The 19,660-nt window shown below is 47.6% G+C and overlaps 18 non-coding genes and 3 pseudogenes across 18 annotated transcripts; all 21 read left to right on the top strand.

The window, feature by feature from the left end:
• Positions 1-173: 173 nt before the first annotated feature.
• On the top strand, positions 174-315 carry LOC141062625 (U4 spliceosomal RNA). The gene has a single exon (XR_012224374.1). It is a non-coding gene; the product is annotated as a U4 spliceosomal RNA (small nuclear RNA).
• Positions 316-10,014: 9,699 nt separating this feature from the next.
• LOC141062779 (U4 spliceosomal RNA) lies at positions 10,015-10,103 on the top strand (annotated as a pseudogene).
• Positions 10,104-10,386: 283 nt separating this feature from the next.
• On the top strand, positions 10,387-10,527 carry LOC141061836 (U4 spliceosomal RNA). Its single transcript, XR_012223660.1, has one exon. It is a non-coding gene; the product is annotated as a U4 spliceosomal RNA (small nuclear RNA).
• A 283-nt stretch (positions 10,528-10,810) lies between these two features.
• LOC141062502 (U4 spliceosomal RNA) lies at positions 10,811-10,951 on the top strand. The gene has a single exon (XR_012224263.1). It is a non-coding gene; the product is annotated as a U4 spliceosomal RNA (small nuclear RNA).
• Positions 10,952-11,234: 283 nt separating this feature from the next.
• On the top strand, positions 11,235-11,377 carry LOC141062367 (U4 spliceosomal RNA). The gene has a single exon (XR_012224141.1). It is a non-coding gene; the product is annotated as a U4 spliceosomal RNA (small nuclear RNA).
• Positions 11,378-11,653: 276 nt separating this feature from the next.
• On the top strand, positions 11,654-11,794 carry LOC141061136 (U4 spliceosomal RNA). Its single transcript, XR_012223026.1, has one exon. It is a non-coding gene; the product is annotated as a U4 spliceosomal RNA (small nuclear RNA).
• A 283-nt stretch (positions 11,795-12,077) lies between these two features.
• LOC141062354 (U4 spliceosomal RNA) lies at positions 12,078-12,218 on the top strand. The gene has a single exon (XR_012224129.1). It is a non-coding gene; the product is annotated as a U4 spliceosomal RNA (small nuclear RNA).
• Positions 12,219-12,496: 278 nt separating this feature from the next.
• Positions 12,497-12,637, top strand: LOC141061262 (U4 spliceosomal RNA). Its single transcript, XR_012223139.1, has one exon. It is a non-coding gene; the product is annotated as a U4 spliceosomal RNA (small nuclear RNA).
• A 283-nt stretch (positions 12,638-12,920) lies between these two features.
• On the top strand, positions 12,921-13,061 carry LOC141062693 (U4 spliceosomal RNA). The gene has a single exon (XR_012224436.1). It is a non-coding gene; the product is annotated as a U4 spliceosomal RNA (small nuclear RNA).
• A 285-nt stretch (positions 13,062-13,346) lies between these two features.
• Positions 13,347-13,487, top strand: LOC141061635 (U4 spliceosomal RNA). The gene has a single exon (XR_012223477.1). It is a non-coding gene; the product is annotated as a U4 spliceosomal RNA (small nuclear RNA).
• A 283-nt stretch (positions 13,488-13,770) lies between these two features.
• Positions 13,771-13,911, top strand: LOC141061640 (U4 spliceosomal RNA). Its single transcript, XR_012223482.1, has one exon. It is a non-coding gene; the product is annotated as a U4 spliceosomal RNA (small nuclear RNA).
• Positions 13,912-14,194: 283 nt separating this feature from the next.
• Positions 14,195-14,335, top strand: LOC141062186 (U4 spliceosomal RNA). Its single transcript, XR_012223977.1, has one exon. It is a non-coding gene; the product is annotated as a U4 spliceosomal RNA (small nuclear RNA).
• Positions 14,336-14,593: 258 nt separating this feature from the next.
• On the top strand, positions 14,594-14,734 carry LOC141062568 (U4 spliceosomal RNA). Its single transcript, XR_012224323.1, has one exon. It is a non-coding gene; the product is annotated as a U4 spliceosomal RNA (small nuclear RNA).
• Positions 14,735-15,019: 285 nt separating this feature from the next.
• On the top strand, positions 15,020-15,141 carry LOC141062775 (U4 spliceosomal RNA; annotated as a pseudogene).
• Positions 15,142-15,424: 283 nt separating this feature from the next.
• Positions 15,425-15,565, top strand: LOC141062358 (U4 spliceosomal RNA). Its single transcript, XR_012224133.1, has one exon. It is a non-coding gene; the product is annotated as a U4 spliceosomal RNA (small nuclear RNA).
• A 282-nt stretch (positions 15,566-15,847) lies between these two features.
• Positions 15,848-15,988, top strand: LOC141062612 (U4 spliceosomal RNA). Its single transcript, XR_012224363.1, has one exon. It is a non-coding gene; the product is annotated as a U4 spliceosomal RNA (small nuclear RNA).
• A 285-nt stretch (positions 15,989-16,273) lies between these two features.
• Positions 16,274-16,414, top strand: LOC141062516 (U4 spliceosomal RNA). Its single transcript, XR_012224276.1, has one exon. It is a non-coding gene; the product is annotated as a U4 spliceosomal RNA (small nuclear RNA).
• Positions 16,415-17,140: 726 nt separating this feature from the next.
• Positions 17,141-17,281, top strand: LOC141062254 (U4 spliceosomal RNA). The gene has a single exon (XR_012224039.1). It is a non-coding gene; the product is annotated as a U4 spliceosomal RNA (small nuclear RNA).
• A 281-nt stretch (positions 17,282-17,562) lies between these two features.
• LOC141061958 (U4 spliceosomal RNA) lies at positions 17,563-17,703 on the top strand. The gene has a single exon (XR_012223771.1). It is a non-coding gene; the product is annotated as a U4 spliceosomal RNA (small nuclear RNA).
• Positions 17,704-18,149: 446 nt separating this feature from the next.
• On the top strand, positions 18,150-18,290 carry LOC141062591 (U4 spliceosomal RNA). Its single transcript, XR_012224344.1, has one exon. It is a non-coding gene; the product is annotated as a U4 spliceosomal RNA (small nuclear RNA).
• A 283-nt stretch (positions 18,291-18,573) lies between these two features.
• Positions 18,574-18,634, top strand: LOC141062787 (U4 spliceosomal RNA; annotated as a pseudogene).
• The last annotated feature ends 1,026 nt before the right edge of the window (positions 18,635-19,660 follow it).

Raw genomic sequence — 19,660 nt, 5'->3', positions numbered from 1 at the left:
TGAGGCGATCTGACTGTAATTGCCAAAAATTATGTCTTAACTGAGCCCTTAGAATGTGGAAGCCCAGGATGCCTGGAAGCAGCATGGGAGGGCTAGAGGTGATTTGGAACTCAACATGGCTTAAACAAGCTTTGCCTTGGAAGCGGAAAGGCCTTGGTCACCATAGTTCCTTCAAATTTGCGCAGTGGCAATATCGTAGCCCATGAGATTTAAACGAGGCGTGATTATTGCTAATTGAAAACATTTCCCAATACCCCACCATGATGACTTGAAATACAGTCAGCTTTGGCAATTTTTTGTTGGTCTCTCAGGAGACTTAATCCATTGTATGCAAATGACAGAGTCTTAGCTCCTCCCAGCGTGGAAGAAAATCCTTGCTTCCTACAGCAATGGATGGATGTTTGTTGCCTGGAGCTGAAGGGGAGAGTGAGGCGATCTGCCTGTAATTGCCAAAAATTACATATTAACTGAGCCCTTAGAATGTGGAAGCCCAGGATGCCTGGAAGCAGCGTGGGAGGGATAGTGGGGATTTGGAACTCACCATAGCTTAAATAAGCTCTACCTTGGAAGCGGGAAGGCCTTGGTCACAACAGTTGTTTCAACTTTACACCGTGGCAATATTGTAGCCTATGAGGATTAACCTAGGTGTGATTATTAGAGTTGAGAGAAACGGGTCGAAAAATTTCAAAAGTCGCAGACTTTTGGCAGCGTCGGGTGTCATGAAATGAAACCGACCTTAGGATGAGGTCGGCCACGAGGTCGATGACTTACGCGCCAAAGTCGCGTTTCCAAAGTTTGTTTTGCGCTCTTTTTCAGCCAATCAGGATCCACGGACACTGTGGGCAACGTGATGACATAGGCACGGGTCACCACCATCTTTCAGAAGGTCATGCAAGTGATTGGCTTGCTTTGGTGGGCATCACAGGGGGTATAAAAGGGCGTGCACGCCGACCACCATCTTACTTCTGCCGATCTTAGCATAGGGAGAGGTTGATGCTGATTCTGTAGGGAGAGTGTTAGGCAGGGAAGAAGAAAAAAAAACTGCTTCTGCTGCTAGCGATTGTGCCTGTACAACACACCAGTCACTGTGTGTGCAGTGCAAGGGGAGGCTATATTGTGGTGTATGAGTGGTGTTGGTTGTTGGGCTGCCTTCTAAGGCTTCCTGACAGCTGCATTGCTGTTCACCCACTGCTCTGCAAACTGCTTTTTTTAAAAGCAATCCCAATTTTTTTTTTTGTCCTGCTGAGGTACTGAGCGTGCATTTTTTCACACCATACAGCGGTGTACGCTCCTCACACAGTACCGTGTAAGGGCTGTTATCACAGCCACAGTGAAGCTATCTGTGTCACTCTGTGAGAATAAGTCGAGGACATGGTCCGTTCTTACAGACCTGCACTCTAGGGAGATTCCTACTCTGCCCAATTCTACATACACCTTGTAGTTTGTGATATACTAGCCAATTTCTGCCTGTGACATAGCGCTGTGATATTCAGTGGGCCTCACACAATCCAAAAGTGTCCAGTGTCCACAAGTGTCTGCAGAAATTCAAAATCTCCCTTATCCTCTAGTCACTTTGGTCACAGCTGTGCCATGGAGCCTGTGACATAGCGCTCAGATATTCAGTGGGCCTCACACAATCCAAGTGTCCAGTGTCTGCAGAAATTCAAAATCTCACTTATCCTCTAGTCACTTTGGTCACAGCTGTGCCATCGAGCCTGTGACATAGCGCTCAGATATTCAGTGGGCCTCACACAATCCAAAAGTGTCCAGTGTCCACAAGTGTCTGCAGAAATTCAAAATCTCCCTTATCCTCTAGTCACTTTGGTCACAGCTGTGCCATCGAGCCTGTGACATAGCGCTCAGATATTCAGTGGGCCTCACACAATCCAAAAGTGTCCAGTGTCCACAAGTGTCTGCAGAAATTCAAAATTTCCCTTATCCTCTAGTCACTTTGGTCACAGCTGTGCCATCGAGCCTGTGACATAGCGCTCAGATATTCAGTGGGCCTCACACAATCCAAAAGTGTCCAGTGTCTGCAGAAATTCAAAATCTCACTTATCCTCTAGTCACTTTGGTCACAGCTGTGCCATCGAGCCTGTGACATAGCGCTCAGATATTCAGTGGGCCTCACACAAACCAAAAGTGTCCAGTGTCCACAAGTGTCTGCAGAAATTCAAAATCTCACATATCCTCTAGTCACTTTGGTCACAGCTGTGCCATCGAGCCTGTGACATAGCGCTCAGATATTCAGTGGGCCTCACACAATCCAAAAGTGTCCAGTGTCCACTAGTGTGAGCAGAAATTCAAAATCTCACTTATCCTCTAGTCACTTTGGTCACAGCTGTGCCATCGAGCCTGTGACATAGCGCTCAGATATTCAGTGGGCCTCACACAATCCAAAAGTGTCCAGTGTCCACAAGTGTCTGCAGAAATTCAAAATTTCACTTATCCTCTAGTCACTTTGGTCACAGCTGTGCCATCGAGCCTGTGACATAGCGCTCAGATATTCAGTGGGCCTCACACAATCCAAAAGTGTCCAGTGTCCACAAGTGTCTGCAGAAATTCAAAATCTCACTTATACTCTAGTCACTTTGGTCACAGCTGTGCCATCGAGCCTGTGACATAGCGCTCATATATTCAGTGGGCCTCACACAATCCAAAAGTGTCCAGTGTCCACTAGTGTGAGCAGAAATTCAAAATCTCACTTATCCTCTAGTTACTTTGGTCACAGCTGTGCCATCGAGCCTGTGACATAGCGCTCAGATATTCAGTGGGTCTCACACAATCCAAAAGTGTCCAGTGTCCACAAGTGTCTGCAGAAATTCAAAATCTCACTTATCCTCTAGTCACTTTGGTCACAGCTGTGCCATCGAGCCTGTGACATAGCGCTCAGATATTCAGTGGGCCTCACACAATCCAAAAGTGTCCAGTGTCCACAAGTGTCTGCAGAAATTCAAAATCTCACTTATCCTCTAGTCACTTTGGTCACAGCTGTGCCATCGAGCCTGTGACATAGCGCTAAGATATTCAGTGGGCCTCACACAATCCAAAAGTGTCCAGTGTCCACAAGTGTCTGCAGAAATTCAAAATCTCACTTATCCTCTAGTCACTTTGGTCACAGCTGTGCCATCGAGCCTGTGACATAGCGCTCAGATATTCAGTGGGCCTCACACAATCCAAAAGTGTCCAGTATCCACTAGTGTGAGCAGAAATTCAAAATCTCCCCTGTCCTATAGACACCTTGTACCTTGTTTTACATTACTATATAGTTTGTTGGATTTTGTCTACATTTCTACCAAAAATGAGGAAGGCTGGTGGAAGAGACCGTGGAATTGGGCGGGGGTTGGTAGCTGGTAACGATGGTGTTGGTGGTGGATCTGATGGTAGTGGCAAGAGCAAAATAGGACCGAATGCAGGAGGTGTTGAGCCTGCGTCATCGTCTGGCTCCATAAGGCTTCGAAGGCTTAGTTTTCTTGAAGTTGGCAAACCGCTTTTAAAGCCAGAGCATCAGGAAAAAGTTTTGTCTTACATTGCTGACTCAGCCTCCAGCTCTATCGCCTCCTCTTCTTCAGTTGTAAAAAGTAAAAGCACTGAGTCGTCATTGGAGGCTCATGTTCATGAACCACACCTTTCCTTGTGTCCTTCACCCCAATCAAGATTGAAGGATGACGCAGGCCATACTACTGATTACTCCATGGAGCTGTTTTCACATACCATGCCTGGATTATCAAGTCAAATGGTGAATTACCCAGGCCAAGATGAATCTGACATGGAGTGCACTGATGCACAGCCGCTGATGGATGATTCTGCTGGTACATTCACTCAGAGCACTACATTGTCCTCGCAGTGTACAGAGCCAGATTCTGACCCTGATGAGACTCAGGTGCCCCTTCCCGCACACTATACCACCATACACGGTGACACAGAGGAAGGTGCACATGACAATAAAGAGGAGGTGATGGATGACCCAGTTGTTGACCCAGATTGGCATCCACTGGGGGAAGAGGGTGCTGCTTCCAATAGCTCAGATGAGGAGCATCCACAGCAGACATCGACATCGCAACAGCTGTTATCTGGCAGGCCCGGAGCACTCCAAAGACAGGTTCCAAAAATCAAAAGAGTTGCTGGACAGCTTGTCCAGAGGGTCAAAAGATCACAGCGTGCTAGGCCGCAAAATGTCTGCCAAAGTAGGAAGAGTGCAGTGTGGCACTTTTTTGACCAAAATCCTCATGATCAGGCCAAGGTTATCTGTAAGAAGTGCGCAAAGACCTTTAGCCGAGGGAAAAATCTGAAAAATTTGAATACCAGTTGCATGCTTAGACATTTAAACACCATGCACTTGCAAGCGTGGACACAACACCAAACCTCAAGTGCCACATGTGCAACTGATCACAACGAAGGTAGTCAGCAACGCTATTTTGTTTCCCCCACTGTAAGCCCACCGGTTAGCACAGCAGCAATTGTTGAGGTGTCGTTGCTAGGCCACAGCAGTCAGGGAATCCCACTGTTATATCAACGAAAGACTGATTCTAGGCCATCAGAAAGAACACCAACTCCATCACCATCATCAACCCTCTCTCAGTCCGCCCTGTCCACCGCTACTTCCACCATATGCAGCTCTCAAGTCCAGCTCACCCTCCCAGACACTATGAGTAGGTCAAGCAAGTACTCAGTCTCTCATCCGCGTACACTGGGTTTGAACGCCCTCATTGCCAAACTAATCTCGTTTGAGATGATGCCCTTTCGGTTGGTGGAAAGCGCAGCTTTCCGCGAACTCATGGCCTATGCAGTACCACGCTATGACCTACCCAGTCGCCACTTCTTCTCTCGCAAAGCCATCCCAGCCCTCCACCATCATGTGAAAGACCGCATTGTCCATGCACTCAAGCAGTCAGTGAGCGGAAAGGTGCACCTCACAACTGATGCATTGTCCAGTCGGCATGGCCAGGGCCGTTACGTGTCCATCACTGCGCACTGGGTTAATGTGGTGGATGCAGGGTCCACAGGGGACAGCGGTGGTGGGACAGTGCTGCCTAGCCCACGGTATAGGAAACAGTTGGCTGTAGGCGTTCCACCCTCCTCCTCCTCCTCCAGAAGCGAAAGGTCGTCCACAGAGCGCAGTTGTACGAGCACTCCATCTGCAGCTGCCACTGTTGCACACGAGGTGTCCCCCTATCGAGCAGCAAGTGGAAAGTGTCAGCAGGCTGTGTTGCAGATGATGTGTTTGGGCGACAGACACACCGCCGAGGTGCTGGCCGAGTACTTGAAGCGACAAACTGAGTCATGGCTGGGCAGTGTACATCTTGAGGCAGGCAAGGTAGTTAGTGATAACGGCCGTAATTTTGTGGCAGCCATAGCCCTTTCAAAACTCAGCCACATACCTTGCTTGGCTCACACCTTGAACCTGGTGGTGCAGTGCTTCCTCAAAAATTATCCGGAGTTAACAGCCCTGCTCCAGAAGGTGCGAAGACTGTGCGCGCACATCCGCCGGTCGCCTGTACACTCCGTTCGTATGCAGAAGCTGCAGCGATTGCTCCACCTTCCCAACCACCGCCTCATTATCGACATTGCAACAAGGTGGAACTCCACCCTGCACATGGTGGAGCGGCTGTGCGAGCAGAGGCAGGCCATAATGCATTTGTGGGAGGATACACGGCCAGGCACTTTGAGAGCAGACATGGAGTTGACAGGTGTGCAGTGGTCGAAGCTGAAAGACCTCTGTAAAGTCCTTCAGTGTTTTGAGGAATGCACACGGCTGGTAAGCGCAGACGACGCCATCCTAAGCATGAGCATCCCACTTATGCGTCTGCTCATGCAAACTTTGACGCACCTTAAGGAGCAGGCTTCTGCAGCCAATGTTGATGAGGAGGAAGAGGAGGAGGGAATCCTTGATGACATTCAGCCATTGTCTGCTCAGGGACCTATCCTGGACGAGGTGGAGGAAGAAGAGGAGGAGGAGGAGGAGGATGATGGGGATGATTACTTAGGGGAGGAGGATGCATCTCGTGGGGCAAGTGAAAATGTTGGCGTGGCAAGGTCTGGTACAGGGTTTGTGCGTGACTGGAGGGATGTGGATTTGCCAGAAAGTGCTCCTCCAACCAGCACTCGCAGTGCATCACTGACACCGGGAACATTGGCCCACATGTCAGATTATGCCTTGCGGATCCTAAAAAGGGACCCCCGCATTGCCAAAATGATGAACGATGATGACTGCTGGTTGGCCAGCATCCTGAATCCACGCTATAAAGGTAAATTACAAAACATCATGCCACAGGAGAACCTTGACCTAATATTGGCTAATAAACAAGCAACTCTGGTAAATCGGTTGCTTGAGGCATTCCCAGCACACAGCAGCGGTGATGGTTCTCACACGAGCCGTACGGGCCGGGGGCAGCTTGGCAGAGGTGTTCATGGTGCACACAGCAGAAGTGGCGTTGGAGACAGGGGTTTCATGACAATGTTGTGGACTGATTTTTCAAGTACCGCTCACACAACTGGTAATACTGCATCGATGGAAAGTGACAGGAGACAGCAGTTGTCAACTATGGTTACAAACTACTTTTCCTCCCATATCGATGTTCTCCCACACAAGTCATTCCCCTTTGACTATTGGGCCGCTAAACTGGACACCTGGCCTGAATTGGAACAATATGCCTTACAGGAGCTCGCTTGCCCAGCTGCAAGTGTGCTATCGGAAAGAGTCTTCAGTGCAGCTGGATCATTCTTGACAGAAAAAAGGACCCATCTGTCAACCCAAAATGTGGATGATCTAACCTTCATTAAAATGAACCACGCATGGGTTTCCAAGGATTTTGTCCCACCTTCCCCTGATGACACATAGGGTGACAGAAAAATGGCTTGCTTTGGTCCACCTCTTCCTGGGACTTGACCTATTTCACCTTTTGCATCAGCTGAATGTCCAACATCAACATATGCCACTTTCTAAAACTCCCTAACTGTGCTGCCTCCCCCCCCATGGCCGGGGTCACCACCTAGCGCACGACACCGTGCGAGTGCCGTTGCCCTGGACAGGTGGGTAGGCCGACTCTTGGGCGCGGGCACTGGCACAGGGTCCCTCATAGTGCAATCAAGTGTCTCTGACGGTGGTGGTGCACACCCGCCGTCAGACACACCGCCGTACTATGAGGGGCCCAGTGCCAGTACCGACGCCCATGAGTGGGCCCCCTTGCTTGGGCAGGGCCCCAGCATTTGCAATCTTTACCTCTCCCTGCTCCTCCGCTGTGTAGTCTGGGCCGTCAAATCCATACTGTGCCTGACACCGTTTGAGCCTGCCTCCTGATGTATAGACATATATTTTGAATGTGTGCGCTATCCATACATGTTATCTGGGGATACGGTACCCTTTCTAACCTTTGTGCAATCACGTGCAATCCATACTGGGCCTAACACCGTCTGAGCCTGACTCCTGATGTATAGACATATATTTTGAATGTGTACGCTATCCATACATGTTATCTGGGGATACGGTACCCTTTCTAACCTTTGTGCAATCACGTGCAATCCATACTGGGCCTAACACCGTCTGAGCCTGCCTCCTGATGTATAGACATATATTTTGAATGTGTACGCTATCCATACATGTTATCTGGGGATACGGTACCCTTTCTAACCTTTGTGCAATCACGTGCAATCCATACTGGGCCTAACACCGTGTGAGCCTACCTCCTGATGTATAGACATATATTTTGAATGTGTACGCTATCCATACATGTTATCTGGGGATACGGTACCCTTTCTAACCTTTGTGCAATCACGTGCAATCCATACTGGGCCTAACACCGTCTGAGCCTGCCTCCTGATATATAGACATATATTTTGAATGTATACGCTATCCATACATGTTATCTGGGGATACGGTACCCTTTCTAACCTTTGTGCAATCACGTGCAATCCATACTGGGCCTAACACCGTCTGAGCCTGCCTCCTGATGTATAGACATATATTTTGAATGTGTACGCTATCCATACATGTTATCTGGGGATACGGTACCCTTTCTAACCTTTGTGCAATCACGTGCAATCCATACTGGGCCTAACACCGTCTGAGCCTGTTTCCTGATGTATAGACATATATTTTGAATGTGTACGCTATCCATACATGTTATCCGGGGATACGGTACCCTTTCTCACCTTTGTGCAATCACGTGTAATCCATACTGGGCGTGAGAATGGCTGGTGAGCTGTTAAGCAAGCTACAGCACCTGTGGTTTGCACACGTAAGTTTTTCATTTTTTCAGGAATGACGGTTAGGCCTAATTCCGGAACTGCGGTTGACCTGCACTTACTGGGAAATCATTGTTCGCGGGTAATAATTGTAATCAGTGATCCCCGTCACTAACGTTGTTCAGCGGGTTATCTGCACCTGTAAGCGACAAACGCTGGCCTTTTCAGTGTAGTGCACATGCAGCCACGGACATGTAAGGGCATGACACACCAGTTACTGGCCAATCTCATGTGCCAGAGCCTCACGTGTCCCTCTAGTAAGCCGGACTCGGACCGCGGGGCATGACGGAGTCTCGTTCATTAACGGAATTAAGCTTGCAATGTGTGCATCTGTTCTGTAGCTGGCATGGTTGAGGTTTCCTAGGTGGAGTCGAATTTAACCATAGGCTCCACTCCTGGTGGTGCCCTTCTGGACATTCCTTTAAGGTTCAGCTTTGCAACCATACTGCCCACGTAAAACAAACACTTTGCCTTCATGAACGCTGTTTGGAGGGTCATGACTCGTGGGAATAACGCCGCCCAATCAGTTAACCTGCTAGAGAGATCGTTCGTTGCTCCCAAGCATGACATCACACTCCCTAGGAAGAAGGTAATGCCACTGTGGCGACCGTACTCCTGGGGGCGACACAAGTGCACTGATGCCCAGCCACTGCTCGATGAATCTGCTGGTACATTGACCCAGACCACTACATTCCCCTCGCACGCTACACGGCCTGAATCTGACCCTGATGAAACTCAGGTTACCCTTCCCATATACAGTTCCATCTTACACGGTGACAAAGAGGAAGCTGCAGATGAAAGTGCAGGTTCGGCCCACCCGCCATCAGACACACCACCGTACTATCAGGGGCCCTGTGCCAGTGCCGTCGCCAACGAGTGGGCCCCCCCTGCTTGCTCAGGATCACAGCACTTGCAAAGTTGAAATACTGTGCAGTGAGATGGAAGATGGGGACGACGAGGAGTCCAGACAAGTACAGGGATTCCCTAGCGAGGAGACTTATTTGATTGTTTTCAATGTTGGGACAGCAATTTTTGGGGAGCACTATGCTCTGGAGAATGATAGATGGGGCCCACCATACACTGGAACATTCCAAAGGTGGACATCAGACACTGGAGCAGCATTTACAGGGCCCATTATACACTAGAGCATTAGAAATGGGGCCCATTATGTTTGGAGCATTATTTGGGCCCATAAGACAGTGGAGCTTCATCCATGGGGACCAACATATACTGTAGCATTATGTGGAGCTCATCATATACTGTTTCAAACATTATATGGGACCAATGATTCTGTATGGAGAAATAGATGGGCCTCGTCATGAGATGTAAAAAGTGAAGTATTTTTCATTGTACTATACCGCTATTTCTCTGCCGTATCGGAGCATGATGAGTTGTGGTATGTGTTAAAGGGGCGCTCTTTCGCCCAGGGAACATGAAAACCTGGAGCCAGCCCTCCCCCCCACAGACTGTAGCCAAATAACCCCCATTTTTCAGTGCGTAACTTGTATATGAAGTTAATTAAGGTTGACAAGCTTAAGTAAGAAGAATTGATGCTTTTGGCATTCAAATGGGCACTGTTGGTGTGTTTCCTGTCCTCCTCTCACTGCCGACTTTTATTCCCCATTGACTTACATTGGGTTTCGTGTTTCGGGACGACCCCAACTTTTCCCTATAATCGGACGATCTTGCTCGACCCGACTTTTGGAAAAGTCGGGTTTCACGAAACGAAACGCGACCCTAAAAAACCAAAAGTCGCTCAACTCTAGTGATTATTGCTAATTGAAAACTTTTCCCAATACCCCGCCATGATGACTTGAAATACAGTCAGCTTTGGCAATTTTTGTTGGTCTTTAAGGAGACTTAATCCATGGTATGCAAATGACAGTCTTAGCTCCTCCCAGTGTGGAAGAGAAACCTTTCTTCTGACAGTAATGGGTTGATGTTTTTTTCCTGGAGCAGAAGAAGAGAGTGAGGCGATCTGCCTGTAATTGCCAAAAATTACGTCTTAACTGAGCCCTTAGAATGTGGAAGCCCAGGATGCCTGGAAGCAGCGTGGGAGGGCTAGTGGGGATTTGGAACTCAAAATAGCTTAAACAAGTTCTGCCTTGGAAGCGGGAAGGCCTTGGTCACAACAAGTCTTTCAACTTTGCGCAGTGGCAATATTGTAGTCCATGAGGTTTAACCGAGGCGTGATTATTGCTAATTGAAAACTTTTCCCAATACCCTGCCATGTTGACTTGAACTACAGTCAGCTTTAGCAATTTTTGTTGGTCTCTCAGGAGACTTAATCCATGGTATACAAATGACTGTCTTAGCTCCTCCCAATGTGGAAGAGAAGCCTTGCTTCCCACAGCAATGGGTTGATGTTTGTTTCCTGGAGCAGAAGAAGAGAGTGAGGCGATCTGCCTGTAATTGCCAAAAATTACGTCTTTCCTCGGCCCTTAAAATGTGGATGCCCAGGATGCCTGGAATCAGCATGGGAGGGCTAGTGGTGATTTGGAACTCAACATGGCTTAAACAAGCTCTGCCTTGGAAGCGGGAAGGCCTTGGTCACCATAGTTCCTTCAAATTTGCGCAGTGGCAATATCATAGCCCATGAGATTTAAACGAGGCGTGATTATTGCTAATTGAAAACATGTCCCAATACCACGCCATGATGAATTGAAATACAGTCAGCTTTGGCAATTTTTGTTGGTCTCTCAGGAGACTTAATCCATGGTATGCAAATGAAAGTCTTTGCTCCTCCCAGTGTGGAAGAGAAGCCTTGCTTCTGACAGCAATGGGTTGATGTTTGTTTCCTGGAGCAGAAGAAGAGAGTGAGGCGATCTGCCTATAATTGCCAAAAATTACGTCTTAAGTGAGCCCTTAGAATGTGGAAGCCCAGGATGCCTGGAAGCAGCTTGGGAGCGCTAGTGGGGATTTGGAACTCACCATAGCATAAATAAGCTCTGCCTTGGAAGCGGGAAGGCCTTGCTCACCTCAGGTCCTTCAACTTTGCGCAGTGGCAATATCGTAGCTCATGAGGATTAACCGAGGCGTGATTATTGCTAATTGAAAACTTTTCCCAATACACCGCCATGATGACTTGAAATATAGTCTGCTTTGGCAATTTTTTGCTGGTCTCTCAGAAGACTTAATCCATGGTATGCAAATGACAGTCTTAGCTCCTTCCAGCGTGGAAGAGAAGCCTTGCTTCCCGCAGCAATAGATTGATGTTTGTTTCCTGGAGCAGAAAGAGAGAGTGAGGCGATCTGCCAGCCAAAAATTATGTCTTTCCTGAACCCTTACCATGTGGAAGCCCAGGATGCCTGGAAGCAGCTTGGGAGCTCTAGTGGTGATTTGAAATTCACCATGCATTAAGCAACCTCTGCCTTGGAAGCGGGAAGGCCTTGTTCATAACAATTCTTTCAACTTTGCGCAGTGGCAATATCGTAGCCCATGAGGTTTAACCAAGGCGTGATTATTGCTAATTGAAAACTTTTCCCAATACCCCGCCATGATGACTTGAAATACAGTCAGCTTTGGCAATTTTTGCTGGTCTCTCAGGAGACTTAATCCATTGTATGCAAATGACAGTCTTAGCTCCTCCCAGTGTGGAAGAGAAGCTTTGCTTCCCACATCAATGGATTGATGTTTGTTGCCTGTAGCATAAGAAGAGAGTGAGGCGATCTGCCTGTAATTGCCAAAAATTATGTCTTTCGTGGGCCCTTAGAATGTGGAAGCCCAGGATGCCTGGAAGCAGTGTGGGAGGGCTAGTGGGGATTTGGAACTCACCATAGCTTAAACAAGCTCTGCCTTGAAAGCAGGAAGGCCTTGGTCACACCAGTTATTTCAACTTTGCGCAGTGTCGATATCGTAGTCCATGACGTTTAACTGAGGCGTGATTATTGCTAATTGAAAACTTTTCTCAATACCCCGCCATGATGATTTGAAATACAGTCAGCTTTGGCAATTTTTGTTGGTCTCTCAGGAGACTTAATCCATGGTATGCAAATTAAAGTCTTAGCTCCTCCCAGGGTGGAAGAGAAGCCTTGCTTCCCACAGCAATGGATTGATGCTTGTTGCCTGGAGCAGAAGGAGACAGTGATCTGCCTGTAATTGCCAAAATTTATATTTTTCCTGGGCCCTTAGAATGTGGAAGCCCAGGATGCCTGGAAGCAGCGTGGGAGGTCTACTGGTGATTTGGAATTCACCATGGATTAAACAAGCTCTGCCATGGAAGTGGCAAGGCCTTGGTCACCTCAGGTCCTTCAACTTTGTGCAGTGGCAATATTGTAGCCCATGAGGATTAACCGAGGCGTGATTATTGCTATTTGAAAACTTTTCCCAATACCCCGCCATGATGACTTGAAATACAGTCAGCTTTGGCAATTTTTGATGGTCTCTCAGGAGACTTAATCCATGGTATGCAAATGACAGTCTTAGCTACTCCCAGTGTGGAAGAGAAGCTTTGGTTCCCACAGCAATGGATTGATGTTTGTTGCCTGTAGCAGAAGAAGAGAGTAAGGCGATCTGCCTGTAATTGCCAAAAATTACATCTTTCCTGGGCCCTTAGAATGTGGAAGCCCAGGATGCGTGGAAGCAGCGTGGGAGGGCTAGTGGGGATTTGAAACTCACCATGGATTAAACAAGCTCTGCCTTGGAAGCGGGAAGGCCTTGGTCACCTCAGGTCCTTCAACTTTCCGCAGTGGCAATATCGTAGCCCATGATGATTAACCGAGGCGTGATTATTGCTAATTGAAAACTTTTCCCAATACCCTGGCATGATGACTTTAAATACAGTCAGCTTTGGCAATTTTTTTTGGTCTCTCAGGAAACTTAATCCATTGTATGCAAATGACAGAGTCTTAGCTCCTCCCAGTGTGGAAGAGAAGCCTTGCTTCTGACAGCAATGGGTTGATGTTTGTTTCCTGGAGGAGAAGAAGAGAATGAGGCGATCTGCCTGTAATTGCCAAAAATTATGTCTTAACTTAGCCCTTAGAATGTGGAAGCCCAGGATGCCTGGAAGCAGCGTGGGAGGGCTAGTGGGGATTTGGAACTCACCATAGCTTAAACAAGCTCTGCCTTGGAAGCGGGAAGGCCTTGCTCACAACAGTTCTTTCAACTTTGCACTGTGGCAATATCGTAGCTTATGAGGTTTAACCGAGGCGTGATTATTGCTAATTGAAAACTTTTCCCAATACTGCGCCATGATGACTTGAAATACAGTCAGCTTTGGCAATTTTTGTTGGTCTCTCAGGAGACTTAATCCATTGTATGCAAATGACAGTCTTAGCTTTTCCCAGTGTGGAAGAGAAGCTTTGGTTCCCACAGCAATGGATTGATGTTTGTTGCCTGTACCAGAAGAAGAGAGTGAGGCGATCTGCCTGTAATTGCCAAAAATTACATCTTTCTTGGGCCCTTAGAATGTGGAAGCCCAGGATGTGTGGAAGCAGCGTGGGAGAGCTAGTGGGGATTTGGAACTCACCATAGCTTAAATAAGCTCTGCCTTGGAAGCGGTAAGGCCTTGGTCACCTCAGGTTCTTCAACTTTGCGCACTGGCAATATCGTAGCTCATGAGGATTAACCGAGGCGTGATTATTGCTGATTGAAAACTTTTCCCAATACACCGCCATGATGACTTGAAATACAGTCAGCTTTGGCAATTTTTGTTGGTCTCTCAGGAGACTTAATCCATGGTATGCAAATGACAGTCTTAGCTCCTCTCAGCGTGGAAGAGAAGCCTTGCTTCCCACAGCAATGGATTGATGTTTGTTGCCTGGAGCAGAAGGAGAGAGAGAGGCGATCTGCCTGTAATTGCCAAAAATTATGTCTTTCCTGAGCCCTTAGCATGTGGAATCCCAGGATGCCTGGAAGCAGCTTGGGAGGTCTAGTGGTGATTTGAAACTCACCATGGATTAAACAAGCTCTGCCTTGGAAGCGGGAAGGCCTTGGTCACCTCAGGTCCTTCAACTTTGCGCAGTGGCAATATCGTAGCCCATGAGGATTAACAGAGGCGTGATTATTGCTAATTGAAAACATTTCCCAATACCCAGCCATGATGACTTGAAATACAGTCAGCTTTGGCAATTTTTGCTGGTCTCTCAGGAGACTTAATCCATGGTATGCAAATGACAGTCTTAGTTTCTCCCAGTGTGGAAGAGAAGCCTTGCTTCCCACAGCAATGGATTGATGTTTTTTGCCTGTAGCAGAAAAAGAGAGTGAGGCGATCTGCCTGTAATTGCCAAAAATTATGTCTTTCCTGGGCCCTTAGAATGTGGAAGCCCAGGATGCCTGGAAGCAGCTTGGGAGGGCTAGTGGTGATTTGGAACTCACCATGGATCAAACAAGCTCTGCCTTCAGGTCCTTCAACTTTGCGCAGTGGCAATATCGTTGCCCATGAGTATTAACCGAGGTGTGATTATTGCTAATTGAAAACCTTTCCCAATACCCCGGCATGATGACTTGAAATACAGTCAGCTTTGGCAATTTTTGTTGGTCTCTCAAGAGACTTAATCCATGGTATGCAAATCAAAGTCTTAGCTCCTCCCAGTGTGGAAGAGAAGCCTTGTTTCCCACAGCAATGTGTTGATGTTTGTTGCCTGGAGCAGAAGAAGAGAGTGAGGCGATCTGCCTGTAATTGCCAAAAATTACATCTTAACTGAGCCCTTAGAATGTTGAAGCCCAGGATGCCTGCAAGCAGCGTGGGAGGGCTAGTGGGGATTTGGAACACACCATAGCTTAAATAAGCTCTGCCTTGGAAGCAGGAAGGCCTTGGTCACAACAGTTCCCTCAACTCATAGTCCATGAGATTTAAATGAGGCATGATTATTGCTAATTGTAAACTTTTCTCAATACCCCGCCATGATGACTTGAAAGACAGTCAACTTTGGCAATTTTTGCTGGTTTGTCAGGAGACTTAATCCATTGTATGCAAATGACAGTCTTAGCTTCTCCCTGTGGGGAAGAGAAGCCTTGCTTCTGACATCAATGTGTTGATGTTTGTTGCCTGGAGCAGAAGAAGAAAGTGAGGCGATCTGCCTGTAATTGCTAAAAATTATGTCTTTCCTGAGCCCTTAGCATGTGGAAGCCCAGGATGCCTGGAAGCAGCTTGGGAGGTCTAGTGGTGATTTGGAACTCACCATGGATTAAGCAAGCTCTGCCTTGTTAGCGAGAAGGCCTTGGTCACCTCAGGTCCTTCAACTTTGCGCAGTGGCAATATCGTAGCCCATGAGGATTAACCGAGGCGTGATTAGTGCTAATTGAAAACTTTTCCAAATAGCCGGCCATGATGACTTGAAATACAGTCAGCTTTGGCAATTTTAGTTGGTCTTTAAGGAGACTTAATCCATGGTATGCAAATGACAGTCTTAGCTCCTCCCAGTGTGGAAGAGAAGGCTTGCTTCTGACAGTAATGGGTTGATGTTCTTTTCCTGGAGCAGAAGAAGAGAGTGAGGCGATCTGCCTGTAATTGCCAAAAATTACGTCTTAACTGAGCCCTTAGAATGTGGAAGCCCAGGATGCCTGCAAGCAGTGTGGAGGGCTAGTGGGGATTTGGAACACACCATAGCTTAAACAAGCTCTGCCTTGGAAGCGGGAAGGCCTTGGTCACCTCAGGTCCTTCAACTTTGCGCAGTGACAATATCGTAGCTCATGAGGATTAAACGAGGCGTGATTATTGCTAATTGAAAACTTTTCCCAATACCCTGCCATGATGACTTGAAATACAGTCAGCTTTGGCAATTTTTGTTGGTCGCTCAGGAGAATTAATCCATTGTATGCAAATGGCAGAGTCTTAGCTCCTTCTATTGTGGAAGAAAATTCTTCCTTTCCAGAGCAATGGATTGATGTTTGTTGCCTGGAGCAGAAGGGGAGAGTGAGGCGATCTGCCTGTAATTGCCAAAAATTACATCTTAACTGAGCCCTTAGAATGTGGAAGCCCAGGATGCCTGGAAGCAGCGTGGGAGGGCTAGTGGGGATTTGGAACTCACCATAGCTTAAATAAGCTCTGCCTTGGAAGCGGGAAGGCCTTGGTCATAACAGTTCTTTCAACTTTGCACAGTGGCAATATCGTCGCCCATGAGGGTTAACCGAGGCGTGATTATTGGTAATTGAAAACTTTTCCCAATACCCCGCCATAATGACTTGAAATACAGTCAGCTTTGGCAATTTTTGTTGGTTTTTCAGGAGACTTAATCCATGATATGCAAATGGCAGTCTAAGGCTGGTTTCACATTAGCGCTTTTTAAGCGCACGCAAGGCTGGGGGTAGCTCCGCCCCCGAGCTGGCTCTCTGCCCGGCGTGCCCGCCCCTTGCTTTTAGCGCCGCCTCCTAGCGCGCAGCGGCGCCTGCGATCGGCGCACCCTATCTTTAGCATAGGGTGCGCAGGCCGTGCGCTAGTTGCGCTTTGACCTGCGCTGCGCACTTTTGACGGTGCGCCGAGCGCGCCAAAATCAAACTATTTGGATTTCGGCGTGCTCGGCGCACTGTCAAAAATGCGCAGCGCAGGTCAAAGCGCAACTAGCGCACGGCCTGCGCACGATCTGTGCACCCTATGCTAAATGACAAGCAAGGGGCGGGCACGCCGGGCAGAGAGCCGGCTTGGGGGCGGAGCTACCCCCGGCCGTGCGTGCGCTTAAAAAGCGCTAATGTGAAACCAGCCTTAGCTCTCCCCAGTGTGGAAGAGAAGCCTTGTTTCTGACAGCAATGGGTTGATGTTTGCTTCCTGGAGCAGAAGAAGAGAGTGAGGCGATCTGCCTGTAATTGCCAAAAATTACGTCTTAACTGAGCCCTTAGAATGTGGAAGCCCAGGATGCCTGTAAGCAGCGTGGGAGGTCTAGTGGGGATTTGGAACTCATCATAGCTTAAACAAGTTCTGCCTTGGAAGCCGGAAGGCCTTGGTCACAACAGTTCTTTCAATTATGCGCAGTGGCAATATCGTAGCCCATGAGGATTAACCGAGGCGTGATTATTGCTAATTGAAAACTTTTCCCAATACCCTGCCATGATGACTTGAACTACATTCAGCTTTGGCAATTTTTGTTGGTCTCTCAGGAGACTTAATCCATGGTATGCAAATGACAGTCTTAGCTCCTCCCAGCGTGGAAGAGAAGCCTTGCTTCCCACAACAATGGATTGATGTTTGTTGCCTGTAGGCGAAGGAGAAAGTGAGTCGATCTGCCTGTAATTGCAAAAAATTGTCTTTCCTGAGCCCTTAGCATGTGGAAGCCCAGGATGCCTGGAAGCAGCTTGGGAGGTCTAGTGGTGATTTGGAACTCACCATGGATTAAACAAGCTCTGCCTTGGAAGCGGGAAGTCCTTGGTCACCTCAGGTCCTTCAACTTTGCGCAGTGGCAATATCATAGCCCATGAGGATTAACCGAGGCGTGATTATTGCTAATTGAAAACTTTTCCCAATACCCCGGCATGATGACTTGAAATACAGTCAGCTTTGACAATTTTTGTTGGTCTCTCAGGAAACTTAATCCATTGTATGCAAATGACAGAGTCTTAGCTCCTCCCAGTGTGGAAGAGAAGCCTTGCTTCTGACAGCAATGGGTTGATGTTTGTTTCCTGGAGCAGAAGAAGAGAATGAGGCGATCTGCCTGTAATTGCCAAAAATTATGTCTTAACTGAGCCCTTAGAATGTGGAAGCCCAGGATGCCTGGAAGCAGCGTGGGAGGGCTAGTGGGGATTTGGAACTCCCCAAACAGCAATGGATTGATGTTTGTTGCCTGGAGCATAAGGAGACAGTGAGGTGATCTGCCTGTAATTGCAAAAAATTACGTCTTTCCTGAGCCTTTAGAACATGGAAGCCCAGGATGCCTGGAAGCAGCTTGTGAGGTCTAGTGGTGATTTGGAACTCACCATGGCTTAAACAAGCTCTGCCTTGGAAGCGGGAAGGCATTGATCACCTCAGTTCCTTCAACTTTGCGCATTGGCAATTTCGTAACCCATGAGGTTTAACCGAGGCGTGATTATTGCTAATTGAAATATTTTCCTAATACCCTGCCATGATAACTTGAAATACAGTCAGCTTTGGCAATTTTTGCTGGTCTCTCAGGAGACTTAATCCATGGTATGCAAATGACAGTCTTAGCTCTTCCCAGTGTGGAAGAAAAGCCTTGCTTCTCACAGCAATGGGTTGATGTTTGTTTCCTGGAGCAGAATGAGAGAGTGAGGCAATCTGCCTGTAATTGCCAAAAATTATGTGTTTCCTGAGCCCTTAGAATGTGGAAGCCAAGGATGCCTGGTAGCAGCGTGGGAGGGCTAGTTTTGATTTGGAACTCACCATGGCTTAAACAAGCTCTGCCTTGGATGCGGGAAGGCCTTGGTCACCTCAGTTCCTTCAACTTTGCGCAGTGGCAATATCGTAGTTCATGAGGTTTAACCGAGGCGTGATTATTGTTAACCCCTTCCTGACATCAGACATACTATCCCATCTTTGGGACCCGGGCCCCTATGCCCATGGACGGGATAGTACGTCTACCGCGATCAGCGGCGCCCACGCTGATCGCGGCCAGGTGTCAGCTGATTATCACAGCTGACACCCGACACAATGTGTCAGGGGCGGTCACGTACCGCCCCAGACACATTACCCCCTTGCACACCGCGATCAAACATGATCGCGGTGTACCAGGAGTTAAAGGGAAGCATCGGCAGGGAGGGGGCTCCCTCCGTGCTTCCCTGAGCCCCCCACGGCAGCGCAATGTGCAGCGCTGCTGCCGGGGGCTCCTTTCCTGCAGGCCCCCGAATCCAAGATGGCGACGGGGGCCTGCAGGAAGCTGGCTTCCTCAGTGCCTGCAAAGCGCAGGCATGAGAAAGCCTTGTGCACTGCCTGTGACAGATCGCTGATCTGTCACAGTGATCTGTGATGTGACAGATCAGCGATCTGTCACAGAACAGTGATGTCCCACCTGGGACTATTTAATAAAGTTAAAAAAAAATTAAAAAAAAGTGTTAAAATAATTTTAAAAAAATCGCCAAATAAATTAGAAAAAAAAAAAAAATATTCCCCCAAATAAATCCATTTTTTGAAAATAAAAAAAAAACAAACAATAAAAGTACACATATTAGGTATCGCCATGTCCGTAACGACCCGCCCTATAAAACTGTCCCATTAGTTAACCCCTTTAGCGAACCCCTTAAAAATAAAAATAAAAAACGAAGCAAAAAATAATGATTTATTATCATACTGCCAAACAAAAAGTGTAATAACACGCGATCAAAAAGACGCATATAAAAATCCATGGTACCGCTGAAAACGTCATCTTGTCCCGCAAAAAATGAGCCACAACACAGCATCATCAGTGAAAAAATAAAAAAGTTATAGCTCGCAGAATAAAGCGATGCAAAAATAATTATTTTTTATAAAAAATAGTTTTCATTGCATAAAACCGACAAAACATAAAAAGACGACCTAAATGAGGTATCGCTG

Source organism: Dendrobates tinctorius, unplaced genomic scaffold (genome assembly GCF_039654945.1).
Source record: "Dendrobates tinctorius isolate UK_male_01 unplaced genomic scaffold, ASM3965494v1 ptg000245l, whole genome shotgun sequence".
Classification (NCBI taxonomy): domain Eukaryota; kingdom Metazoa; phylum Chordata; class Amphibia; order Anura; family Dendrobatidae; genus Dendrobates; species Dendrobates tinctorius.
The sequence above is the reverse complement of the archived record's forward strand: the minus strand, read 5'-3'. Positions and strand labels throughout refer to the sequence as shown.